Source organism: Stylophora pistillata, chromosome 2 (assembly GCF_964205215.1).
Source record: "Stylophora pistillata chromosome 2, jaStyPist1.2, whole genome shotgun sequence".
In the NCBI taxonomy this organism is placed as follows: Eukaryota; Metazoa; Cnidaria; class Anthozoa; order Scleractinia; family Pocilloporidae; genus Stylophora; species Stylophora pistillata.
The window spans coordinates 35,327,738-35,334,253 of NC_142520.1; the positions used below are offsets into that span (position 1 = coordinate 35,327,738).

General features: G+C 38.2%; 1 pseudogene; it reads right to left on the reverse strand.

Annotated features, from left to right (window-relative positions):
* Nucleotides 1–967: 967 nt before the first annotated feature.
* Nucleotides 968–4,284, reverse strand: LOC148739258 (uncharacterized; annotated as a pseudogene).
* Between the last annotated feature and the right edge of the window lie 2,232 nt (nucleotides 4,285–6,516).

Sequence of the window (6,516 nt, forward strand, 5' to 3'; positions counted from 1 at the left end):
CCTATGCTTTTCGTTGTCACTTTTAAATAAGCGTTTCAACTCAGCATTTAAGGTTAATGGTAGTACAAGCCCATTCAGTCAGGCAGTACATAAAGGATAAACCAACCAAGTGGGGAATAAAACTGGGGGTACTTGCTGGTACTTCCAGTGGTTATACCATAGACTTCAACATTTATATTGGGAAAGATGCTCCAGGAGGGATCAGTAAATTAGGGCTTGGGCGTGATGCTGCTGTTCAACTTATTTGTCCTTACTATAATCAAGGTTATTATTCACAATTTTTATACTTCAGTTCATCTCATGAAGCATGCATTTAATTACTATGTTCCAGCGAATCTCAAGAAGTGAAAGCAATGAGGAAAGGGTAAAGCCAGGGGTAGTATACGCTGGGAGAGGGCTCCGCCCTTCCCATACTTGCAGTGGGTCGAAAATAAAGTGGTCTCTATGATCACCACTTCTGGTAATGCTAATGACACTGTTCAGGTAAATCACAAAAAGAGATCTGGTGGTGTGTGGAGTTCAAAAGAGGTACCTCAGCCTGAGTTCTTTGCAATGTACAATCAGTACATGAATGCAGTGGACCGATCTGACCAGATCCTAACCACCCGCAGTGTGCATCGCAAAGCTATGAGGTGGTGGAAGACCTTATCTTATCATATGACTGCTGTTGGTGTTGTTAACGGTTTTATTTTATTGTTTTAGAGAGCACCAGACGAACAATCCGAATAATCCTGCCCTCAGAAGGAGCGCCGATGGTCCCCTTGCTTCAGCGGATCAAACCTTAATTTTTATATCTTCTTGTTCAACCTCTATTCGGAGGCGAGTGGGGTCGGTCGTTATAATCTTAGCTCTGGCGTCTTAAGTGCAGTCGATAGGCTTCTTCTTTCGATTTGACCCGTCTACACGGCTGGTCTCTTCTTGATGTATAACACAAACTTAGCGCATATCGAGACTCAATACTTCTGAATAGGCTACAAGGAGTTTTATTCTTGTGTAAAACTGTGGGATACTACACCTACATAGAATAAATGAAACTACATGTTCGAATCCCGTAACTCTTTACGGTGCCCAATTTACAAATATCAGCTCAGTTTATAAGACCAAATTGTCTAATCAAAAATGGGTTTCCATGTCTCCTTCTACGAACTCTTCTTGCAGGCGAACGGGATCGAGTGAAAGGATTCTTAGCTCTATCTCCGACGTTGTAGGAGCAGCCCTTCGGTCTGTTTTCTCGATTTGTTCCGTCTGTATGGTTGCTATCCTCTTCTACAGCACGAACGCAACGCTTGCTGAAACTCAGGAATTCTCATTGCATACACAACTGGATTGACAAAAGAGTTTGAATAATTTAAATTGTTCACTAGGTAATAAAACGTCCAAGGTATTTTTGTCTTTGTATAATAGATTGAAATGCTCATGATAACTAATGGAAGCCAACAAAGTAAAGCCAGCATGGATACAAAAAGTAAAGTCGTTGTTAAGCGTTTCCTTCGCAGAGCCCTGTTTTGATGCTGTGAGGCAACTCTTTCGTGTTCAAGATTTCTCCAGATCCCGATATTGATTATTGTTAGACTTAACAGGAAGGACATAAAAGCATACAAACCAGGTTCCAGTAAATAAAAACCGATGACAGAGTAAGCATTGAAGACAGCAAGACAGCGAGTGTCCAAAGTATGAAAATAGCGATGCTGCATGATCTGGTGGACAGTGATCGATAGTTAAACATCCAATATAGGGCATAAACTCTATCACAGGATATGAAGGCTGCAGATAGAATTGAGCCGAACGCAAGAATGGCATCGATGCAGCTGAAGACTAGATAAAAGCCGTGTCTTGCTGTCCAAAGCTGACATGGGCTTGAATGAAAGTCAGTGTTTTGATAAAGAGAAACTATTTTGCTATTCTCCACTTCGGTTGTTTTGTTTGATTGCCTATGAATGAATGAATGAATAAACTTTAATAATTACTCCTGTACAGGCTATTCAGCAACTATTTACAATGGTAGACAATTTACAATCACAAATGAACAACTTAAAATAGGGTAATAAAAATGAAAAATAAAATATATATATGCATATACATAAATATATATATATATATATAAACACGATTTATTTCGCTAAATTTAACAGTGAAGTCTATAGACCTGACATCTATCTCATTGCCGATGTGCAGATAACACATGTCAACATGGACACCAGGTTTATCAAAGCGTCGTTTTCACTCTAAGGGTTATTTCTTACTAACATTTTTAGAGCTGAATTTAACTTTTACTTCAGAAGAAAACATTCGTGATCACAGTTTGTTTTAGTTTAAAATTTTCCTTGATATAAAAACGTGATCGGTATCAGTATGATAAAGAGGAAATTACATGTAAACGATATTCAAAAGAAAAACACAAACTAACGGGAAACCAAGTTTGGTTCCAAGGTAGCGATAGCTGAACATGCAGTCTTCTTTATTCCGTTTCGCTTTTTTAAATAATGTCTTAAGCGGACAAAGCATAGTGTCCTTAAGAAGGCGACTGGTAAGGTCTGACCAACAACTTTAGGGCTACAATTATCCTAATGATGAAGAGTTTAAATCGTTTGTGACGTGACAAGATATTATGCATTGTTGGATAAATAAAATAGCATATTTTCATTCCTGCATAAAATTCAGACTAAATTAATGTGTACGCCTTGGGGAAAGTATCTCTGAACAAAAATGTTTCTACTTCAACAAAACCACAACAGACTGATAGAAAATTGTCCTATTTTCTAACAATACTCCATATTTATGGCTCTTTGAATCAAAACAAAGTAATTGATTGAAAGAAGAGTTTTGCAGCCATCAATAAGCCTCTATTTCTAAAGTTTTCAATTTTGAAAATTTGTACTTCACTACTATAACACAAACGTTGCGCATACCGAAACTCAGTACTTCTGAATAGGCTACAAGGAGTTTTATTCTTGTGTAAGACTGTAGGATACTACGCTTACATAGGATAAATGAAACTACATGTTCGAATCCCTGGATGAAATCCAAACTTAACTCCTTACGGTGCCCGATTTACACTATCAACTCAGTTCATAAAACCAAATTATCTAATCAAAAATGAGTTTCCATATCTTCTCGTTCAAGCTCTTCTTGCAGGTAAGCGGGATTCAGTGGAACGATTCTTTGGTCTATCTCCAGCGTTGCAGGTGCAGCTGCTCGGTTTGTTTTCTCGATTTTTTCCGTCTGTATGGCTGCTATCCTCTTCCTACAGCACGAACGCAACGCTTGCTGAACCTTAGGAATTCTTAGTGCAAACACAACTGGATTGACAGAAGAGTTTGTATAATTGTAAATGTTCACCATGAAATAAAACTTCTATGGTATTGTTGTCTCTGTTGGATATATTAAAATGTTCATGATAACTAAGGGAAGCCAACATAATAAAGCTAGCATGGATACAAAAAGTAACGTCTTTGTTAAGCGTTTCCTTCGCAGAGCTCTGTTTTGATGCTGTGAGGTAACACTTTCGTGTTGAAACTTTCCCCAGATCCCGATGTTGCAGACACATATAATGATTGTTAGACCCAACAGGAGAAGGACATAGATATACAAAACAGGTTCCAATAAATTAAAAGCCGATGACAAAGTAAGCATGGAAGACAGCAAAACAGCGAGTGTCCAAAATATGAAACTAGCGTTATGGTATGTTCTGGCGGACAGTGATCGGTGGTTAAACGGCCAGTATACTGCATAAAATCTCTCGCAGAATATGAAGGCTACAGATAGATACGATCCGAACGCAAGAATGGAATCGATTCATTTAAAGACTAGATTGTAGCCGTATCTTGCTGTCCAAAGCTGATAGTCTCCTGCAACAGAACAGGGAGCTTTAGCAACTACGACGGTGACGGCAACGAAAACGTCGTGTCGAAATCTAACTTTTCGCTTTTGTAACTCTTTCGAGGTTATTCCGACGTGTTTCACTTGGAAAATGCTGGCGAACTATTCAGGGACTATATCACTACGAGCGGCGTTAAAGTAAGGAGAAAGAAAGAAAAATTAACCGTCATGCGCTCACGTTCTTGAGAAAACCTAAAGTTTGGTTATTTCACGTTGTTGTTTTGCCGAGAACGGCAAAGAATGTACCAAAATGTTAAACGCACGTGTAGGGCGATTTTTTTTTTGCTCATTAAGCCTATTGTTTTCTGCCATTCTCGTTGCCGTCGCCGTCGTTGTTGCTAAAGCTCCCTAATAAATGTAAAAGGTTACGGAGTAGGCTCGTAACATCAGATCAGCGAACGCCATGTTCATAACTAGAAATAAACTTTTCCTGCGAAGTGGTTTTGTAACTGCAAAGATAACAAGAGTGGGCAAGTTTCCCGCAGTGATCAGGACAGACGATAACATGAAGGCGCCGCACAACGCAATGCCTTCTGCCTTGGAAAGAGATTTTTTTGCGTATTCGGACGCAGTTTTCAGGTTATCGTTTACTGTCGACTTGTCAGTCATTGTAAACTTGTAACTGAATAATTTGAGGTAAACAGTTTAATCGGAGAAAGACGAAATTTTTTAGAGGAGAAGAGCTCAGGCCTCTGCAACAACACGAATCAACAACGGATGAAAAGTTATTTGATAATTTTATTCAAGGAGTTCCTGTAGTCGAGGTAAACAATATCCCAATACATGTCCGTTGATCAAACAAACGGTATCATCTGCTCATTCCTTTTTCTGTAAAATTTTAATACTTAATAGGGTTTACCAAACTTTTTGCTTGGCTCAAAACTTATTTTCAAGCCGACTAGGGCGTTATTAGTTCACAATAAGGGATAATCTTCATTTGAATGAGAACTGTAATAACTCCTCAGAATAACTTGTTCTGGACACATGACACTTGATCCATATTCAATTTCTAGTTTTGCATAAACAGTCGCTCTTCACCGTTGAATATAAATGATTCGTGATAATAAGAGAGAGAAATACCAATAAACTTTTATCTCAAGCAAAGTACATTAACAGCACTCATTCGTTCTAGGAAACTTTGCGTCTTCTACTTGGATCTTAAAAGTATTTATTATAAGTTTATGTTTGAGGCTGAAGTGGCTTTCATACCGGCTTAGCTCGCGTGCAGGTGTTTCTGTATCCAGTACTCTTAAAATGCGTTTTAAAATTGTCTTTGATGTAAGAACGTGATCACTATTTTTATGATTCAACTGCACCTCAAGGAAAAGAAAAACGAACCAAGGGTGGATTAATTTTTCTTTTTTAAGGCAGTGTGACCTTTTAACATTTCCCCTCTTCTGTTTCATTTCTTTGAATAGGATCTTGTCGAGTTTTGAAAGCGTGCTTTCTATAGGCAGACGATAAGAAAGGTCTGAAAGCCTAAAATAGGGGTGTGAATTTAACTGAGCAATGACACTAGGACTACAAAGAATTTTATTCTTGTGTAAAATGGCAACATAATACACTCACAGAGGATAAATGAAATAGATTAATCGATTCCCTCGATGAGATCCAAACTTCACTTTCTGCAAATTCGGATCCATTCTTTCACTTTTATTCTCTGCCGACGTTTAATGACCATAAATTTATAACTGAAAGATTTAGGGTGAACACTTTCTTTTTTTTCGGTAAAAGACGAGGCGTTTCAAAGGAGAAGAGCGCAAAGTTTTGCAACTTGAAATAAGATCAGCAGAATTATTATTTCATGGCAATTTTTTTCGAGGTAGTCATGTGGTCGAGATACGAAAAACATTTTAAGCTAATGCAGTACCACGTAGAACCCTTCATGTCACGATATGGGCGTGTTCATCAAATAACGTGACAACTGTTGATGTTTTTCTGTTAACACTTGCTGAACTGAAAAGTTTGTCTGGTAAGGTTATCGAGTTTGACTAATGGTCGTGGGTCGTGGGTCGTGGGTCGTGGGTACAAGTCGTGGGTCGTGGGTGTGGGTGTGGGTGTGGGTAAAAGTCGTGGGTGTGGATAATACATAACAATTAATGGTTAAGAGCTCATATTTAATAATGTTAATAGCACCACTACTAATAATCAATTACTGTTATTTTTGTAGGGGTAAAGGGTTTTTTCGTGATCGTGAAGGGCCCTGTGGCTGGTTTTAAACGTGATTTGGTTATATCGCCGTGAACGTTGAAGCGCCTTTTCTTCATGGAAATTGCGAAATGACTGGCTCTTTTGGCGAAACGTGACCTGAACCGTTGTTATTCTTCTTTTCTAAAATTTTATCCTGTAAGCGTCTCAAAACAAGACGTTAAACATGACTGTCATTAGCTACCGTGAAGTAATTCAATACTTCTCGACGAACAATGAAACGTATGTTTCTTGAGCACGTCACATTTCGCAACTCTGCAGAGTTTGGTCATTGTCAGATACGAAATTAATCCTTTAAAAGTTGAATTTATTAGAACCTCTTTATCTATTAATTTACCTATTTCAATAATTCTTCATATCTAGTTTATTTTATGATTTGGAAAAGGACCTGGCCAGTTAAATGGACGAAGAAAAATTTTAAGATTGTAG